This window comes from Apaloderma vittatum, unplaced genomic scaffold (genome assembly GCF_000703405.1).
Source record: "Apaloderma vittatum isolate BGI_N311 unplaced genomic scaffold, ASM70340v1 scaffold4128, whole genome shotgun sequence".
Classification (NCBI taxonomy): domain Eukaryota; kingdom Metazoa; phylum Chordata; class Aves; order Trogoniformes; family Trogonidae; genus Apaloderma; species Apaloderma vittatum.
This window is the reverse complement of record NW_009731071.1, coordinates 21,928-29,236: the sequence shown is the minus strand read 5'-3', so window position 1 is coordinate 29,236 and position 7,309 is coordinate 21,928.

The window sequence follows — 7,309 nt, the reverse complement described above, 5'->3', positions numbered from 1 at the left end:
GGCATTGAGCCTAAGCCTTGATTTAAGTTCTCAGGCAACAGATCTATTAAAGCTATATGGCAACAGATCTATTAAAGCTATATTGCTAAGATTCACACTGCCCCTAAAAGCTTTATTAAATGATTATTTTACATCATAGAGGGAAATCTACTGAAAATTAATATGCAGCATCAGCCAGTTATGGTTCATAGTTGAGATATGTTCTTTTTGTCAAAAAAAGTAGAATTTTCCATATAAGAAAGTGTAAGTGAAATTCCTCTCATTGACTTTACTTGTCTAACCTGACTTCTAGGGCTACAGTCAATGCAGAGAAAGGGACATTTCTAGAGTTGATTTCATCTTCTGTCTTAGGAGACCAATCTCAGGTAGGATGCATTGCCCTCTGCAACTGCTTCTCTGATTCTCCAGACCACAGAAGGAGCCCAGCTGCCTCACCAGAGAGTTTGAAGTTAAATAACACCAACTCCAGCTCATGTGAAAGGAGTAAATCTTTATGTATCCATCCAACCCATGGGATTCTGAGAGTCAGAGAAGCATCTAGTCGAGAGGTGGCGTCCCTGCCCAAAACAGGGAGGTTGGACTAGATGATCTCTAAGGTCCCTTCCAGCCTATGCCATTCTATGATTCTAGGATCTTGAATTCACAGGATTTAGTGTGTTAGGTTATCCTTTTTGCAGAAAATATTTTGGGACAATTAATGCTGAGTAAAATCACACCCTCACATATTTCTTCAAAAGATTTGTTCAGAAATAGCTAGCTAAACTTCTGCTGTGTTGCCACAGTCAGAATACACATTTCTTCTACAAAACAACAATTATAAATTTTATGAAGGTGATTTTTTTAATGATCAGTTAAGACCTCTAAATAATTTAAATGATACAATCTAATCTTAACAAAATTTGTCATTTTACATTGCTAGAAAACATAACTATTCAGACCACACAGTCCTAAAATTATGAACAATTAAGTAAATGGGTAAATTCTTTTTCTGACTTCAATTAATTTGGAAAGTGAAGGATAGGAAGAGTCCGGGCAGGCGGCTCCTATCCCTGTGAGCACCAGGTGGCAGTCCGGCGTTGACTGACAGGTCTTCACTTTCTCCTGCACTCTCCTACCCAAAAGTTTTCCTTGTTACCCTACTTGTCTGATGGTCCCTGTTCTGAAAGTCTTCTACACTCTTCTATGTGCTAAATAACATACATTCACCTTGAGTGTTTAAGGGTAAAAACATTTTTTTGCAGAGAATAAGGTTCATGTTTTTCATAAACTTACACAAATTACACTCTGAATTTTGCTGGTAGGCTAGACCACAGTAACACACCCTGAAAGTTTAAATAACCTACAAAATCATGTATAGGAAATATGAGGCATATAAATCTTTCATCTACTAGGTCACAATGGTTTTTTCCACAGCTCTTGTAACAACAATTAATTCAACTCTGTTATTCAAAATGAAAAAAAAAAAAAGAGAAAATCTTCACAGCTCCAAATTAACATTGGAAAAATTACTAGATAAGAGATAATCCTACATTACAAAGTTTATAAGACAAGCCAAACTATTGTAAAATCGGTATCTTTGTTACAAAATTTGATGGTCAAAAAGGTTATGTTTTGGATAAATAAGCTATTTGGAACAGCTTACAACCTGACAAGTTGAACCAATTTAGAGGTTTTCTTGATAACTTCTAGAAGAAAAATAAATTTTGTTACATATAAAAGAAAAAAGCTAAGATGTACAAACGAATTTCTCAATCATCCATGGAAACTGTCCTATTTTATTTGTTATTCATTGTCATTTTATCTAGTCTGGTGATGCCTTTAATGACTAAACATTGTTAATTTAACAAGGGAGATAAACAACAGCAGAAAAATTGAAGGAAAAGTAAAAACATTCTAACTTCCCACACAGTGATAAAGTCTATTTCTTCCTAATATCAGAAGAAAAAGTTTTGTTAAAAAATGCAAATGTTTCACTGAAAATGTTTGTTGTTATCTGTCTGTACAAACATGCAAGTCATTCACTGGAGTTTTTCTGCTAAGCCAAGCAGTCACTCTTCACCTTGCAAAGTTGTACTCATATATATAGATAGCTCAAGTTTCTAAAAAGTACCAATATTAATAATTTAAGTAATTTAAAATATTGATTCATTTTTTATTTGTCCATTTTGGTAAACTGTTATTTGAACTGCATGGTGCTCCCTGTCCTCAGCTTTATTTAACTATCAAGGGAATTTCTTGCATCTTCTCCAGAGGATACCTAAAGTGATTCTGAAAATGAAAAGGCTACACTCTAATAAGAAATTCTCTTATGAAATATTGCTAAAAACATAAAAATATATTGATTCAGTATCTATGATTGTATACATGAAAGTAAAGTCAGTAAATTTTTTTTTTCAAGTAAGTTTAGTAGCTTTGGAGAGGTGTAGCCATGTGAACTGTTAGATTTGCAAAGGTTAAATTCAGTAAGCAAGTATTATTTTAATAGGTATTCACAACCAAATAGCTCAACCACTAGTCAAATTTCTTGCAAAAGAAGCAGAAAACCTGTGATCACCATCTTTACTAGAGAACTGAAGAAGTTTATTAGTCTTCTATCATATTTATATTCATTTGGTTGCAGTGGCAATATCAAGAATTTTCAACTACGTTCCTTTTATACTTTTTCTAATTTCTTCTTCACACGATTCTAACATTCATGAAATCTCATATTATCATTCTTATGAGATTCTATGCACAATGGGTATACAAAATGCATTTATAAAAATTGCATATGATTTATCTTACAAAGAAACAGATTTTTATTTCCAGAGCATTCTCATGTGGTTATACTCACTTTAGTGATGTTTAAAAATTATAGACTAATGACAATTTTACTCAGAATTACTACATCTTATTCTGTCTGTGGAATTTTCAATGTGCACACACTATTCTCAGATTTTATGCTCTTGTGACAGCATGGAAGAGCTTTATAGCCTTCGATAAGTCTACAATGGAAAACCTGTGATACAGAATGTACAAGACAACTCCTGCTCTAGCATATAATTGCTGGTGGAGGACCCAAAGACAGAATAGCATCTAATGAAGGGGCAGGAATAAAACCCAGAAGGAATTTCAGGTATAATCATTACTCAAAGGGAAGTGGGCATAGTCTTTAAAAGTCATATCCACTCTTAAAACCACTTACAAAATAGTATAGGATCAAAGATAATTGAATTAATACTTTTTTATTGCAGCTAGACCTGCAAAACCAGCACAGCTGAGAAGGCTAGACTCTGTTTCTTGTAATTCAATAGAATATTTTTAAATGCCAATGAAAAAAGTGCCTAGCTTTCATAGGTCATTAAATGCAGAAGTTCCCAAGCATGAACTGTGCTAAAGAAGTAAGGTTCTGTGCCTGCATTTAGGCTTGCAGGACAGGTGTCTCATAAATGACCTGGAAGCTATACATACCTTCTCAGAATCAAACGTAGAAGGGGACATATATCATGCACTGAAAAACAGCTCATGTTCCCAAAGTCACTTAAGTGTAATCACCGACCTTTTCCAGAATCCTGGTGACTCCGAAGCAGTTGAGGCAGCTCCATATTCAAGTCTCCTACGCTCAACTCTAGACCAGGCTTTAGAGTCCAGACCAGGCTTTAGTGTCTCACACCATTTCCATATCAGCCTGTGTCCATGTCACCCATATGGACAGAGAGAACTGATGTCCAAATGCTCTTTCCAAAAGTGTGTTGACATGGGAACTGACTTTTGCCATTGATCTGCCACAGCTTTGACTTCTCAGTCCTCAATATGTAACAAAGCTCACTTTCCTCTTGGGTCATCTTCAGTGTTACTCTGAGCTTCCGTTAGAAGGGTGTATCTTTGTTGCAGACTATTTTCTGTTATACTTGCCTTTGAATTTTTAGCCATGGTACAAATTGAGACAATGACTGTTAATAAGGCTATGCAGCAAGCAGTGTACGGAATGGGCACCTACTGAGACTTTTTTTATCAAACAAAAATAAATAATTTTTAAACCACACTAGCAACACATGATTTGCGCTGTCTTTTATAATGTGAACTACTTGCTCGTCATTTTAAAAAGCATCTTTAATTGATTTTCAAATTTCAAGCATCACTACAAGGACCTATTTTTATGTTTTTGCACTGGCTTCTACTTTGTTGTTTCATTTTATGTTAGTCTGTTGAGATCTCTTTGTATGAGGTATTTTCTTCTTAGCCATATTTTATTGAAATGTCAACTAGTACTGGGGATCTTTCCATGGTTTTTTGAAACCTAGAAATAGCTTGGCTCTTACATGATACTTTAATAATGTTGCCAATCCTCTGATAAGTTGTTCACATCAGATATTTAGCCCCAATACCTAACGCTTGAGAATCTACAGTGATTCTCTTCACGTTCCGCCTCTGCATTCCAAGATTTATGAATATTAAGTTGTGCTTGCCCCAAAGCAAAAGTATACTCACTAAGATATTTGCTGAGATCAGGAGTCTCTCTGCCCCATTTTTAAAACAAAGGCATTAATAAGGAAGCACTATAAAATGTACGACACTAAAAAATACGGAAAATTCAGTATTTTTAATAAAGTGAGAAATAAATCCTCTAGTTCAAAGCACCCTATCTGAACCACTCTAAATAATGTAAAAGAGTAACTATTTATGACACTTGTACAGAATAATGTCTGCTTATAAGTGTGAAAAGAAATTATTTCTAAAACTATGACCATTATTTTTTAAAAGCAGTGGTCACCTAGGGTAAAAAGATATCATTCTCTGTAATTTTAACCTTTACAAATGCGGGGGCAGATACTACACACAGCACCTATCGTGGTGAGTTAGACCCAGCAGCAATAGTTGTGTCGTTACCCAGCACACACACAAGTACTTTGTGTATCAAGCACAAAAGTCATAAATCTATGTGTAGGTATACACGTACATCTTTCAATGCTGAAGTATCTTTCACAATGATTAACTGAGCTTTATAATTTTAAATGTGTAAATAACCGTGCTCTTTTAAAATTCCAGATATATAATCTCTTCTTTTAATAATTAAATTTCTTAAATTATATTCCAAATGCTCTCAGCTTCCTTTGTCATTTGGTTTGGTTTTATGTATACATGGAAACAAGGAACTTACTTAAAACAAGCTGAAATTGGTACAAATGAGAAAGAAAAACATCACAGAAGAAATGTGAATGAGGTGGTTTACTGGTTTACCAACATGTGGAATAAACATGCAAAACATCGTTTGAGGTAAGTGCTGAAGCAAACTAACACTAATCATTTATGTAGGCATATATAAAGATACTCAGGGCTCAGTTTCTGAACTGTGACTACATAATATTACTTCTGCCCCTCTGTTTGTAATTACATTGCTTTCAGTTTTATATATTAAACAGTTCCCCAGCTGCTCTTTAGAAAATAATAAATTGGTTAATTTTAAGAGCAACCACATATGGTTAAGATAATTCAAGAGATACAACCTAGTAATGTAATTCATCTTTTTTTTTTTAACACAAATCTTTATATTAAACTAAAAATAGAGCTCTACTGTGTTTATTACAGTAAATATTCTTATTGAAATCAACAGTATAGGAGATATTCCCAGCAGGTTCTGCATAACTCATTATTGAGATATCTCATTGCAATTATTTTTTTCAGCAATTTCCTCCCACTGTTATTCTATATATTACAATATATTGAGTACAAAATAAGATGTTGGCATCTCTCAGTAGAACTTCTATTGGATTATGAATTAAGACGGATATAAATTGGATTGTAAATTAAGAAACACAGAAAGTCAAGGCACCCCTTGGATATAGAAACCTCATTGTGCGGCAGAGACCTCACCTCCCCACCAGCATCAGGGCTGACACTCGAGACACTTCAGGATAACGCTCTTATTCACCACACCAGCAGAAATAAGAAATTCCTCAGCTTCAAGAACAAGTGCTAGAGAAATTTATTCTTCTCTTTACTGGCAATTGCTATGTAGGACATTATATGGATTCCCGGATAGCATTAATGGTTCTGTTTTCTGCATGCCTCGGGCCACAGGGCTGTGATTACTTTTAATCAGTTTCAAGACTCCCCACCCTCAGCTGCGCCTTGGTTATCTTCAGACTGGATCAGTACATTGTAGCCTACCTACCGTCACACTTGGAAGTTTCCCTGAGGCTTTCAGGCTATGCAGAATGCAGCCAAAATGAAAGTTTAGGTCCCTTTCCTTCCCCTTTCTCTCCCTGCAGGAACTTTGCTGGCTGTTCCCAGTTTCCCATTAGTAGTCCCAAGTATTACACAGGAACCAGAAATCCTGCCCTTTCTCTTGTAAGCTAAAACCATAAAGCAAAAAAAGAAATTAAAATAAAAATAGAATAATACAGAATTTAAAAAAATACATATTTTTTTAAATCCTGGAACATTGCAGTTTTTTACTCTTAAAATTCTTTCTGAATATCCATGCAAATACATGCAAATTCACTTCACACAAATTTATGATAAAAAACAAGTCTCAAAAACATTAGTCCGTGTGATCAGAAATAAACTCTACCAGTCTTCAACCGCAAAAACTCAGTTTACTGGGTGTAATGAGAAGAAAATCCTTGGTATTTGCCCATAAACATGGCGAAAAGAGATTCTACCACTCACACTCACAGCTGTTTCTCACTCCTTAGGCTTCTTCATTTCAGTGAAACTTAGAACTTACATGTAATTAATCCCTTGCCAATACAACAAGCACATTTTCTGTTTAAAGAGATATATAAGACAACAGTCATTGCACAGCAACGTCGAAACTTAATGCAAGTGCTTAAAGAGAACGAATGTTGTTGACAACAGTAAAACAATTTTCACTCTCATATGCAGCATAAAACCCAACAAACTTTCTATCATTGTAAAATCATGTCAGTGTAGGGGGTGGGGAGCAACTGGAAAGATGTGGTGACAGCACCTTGTGCTTATGCAATTCTCATTATTCAGAGAAAGAAAGAAGAGAAAGTTGGAGGAAATGTATTTCTAAAACTCCCTGGTGAATAATATATTAATTATCAAAAACGGCTCAGCCAAACACTCAGACAATTTATATAGCACATCAGACAAAATATGCCAGCTATTCAAAAAAGAGAGGCAGATGAGATTAGGCTTGTGCAGGTTGTCTCACTGACATGCAGCGTTCTAGACAAGCAAGTGAACATGCTAGTAGACAAGCAAGTGAACATATTACACAAGGACCTACGCAAACTACAAAACGATCAAAGACTGCTTCAATATCATAATGTAAAATTGTAATGGGAAGGCAGGCAGGATG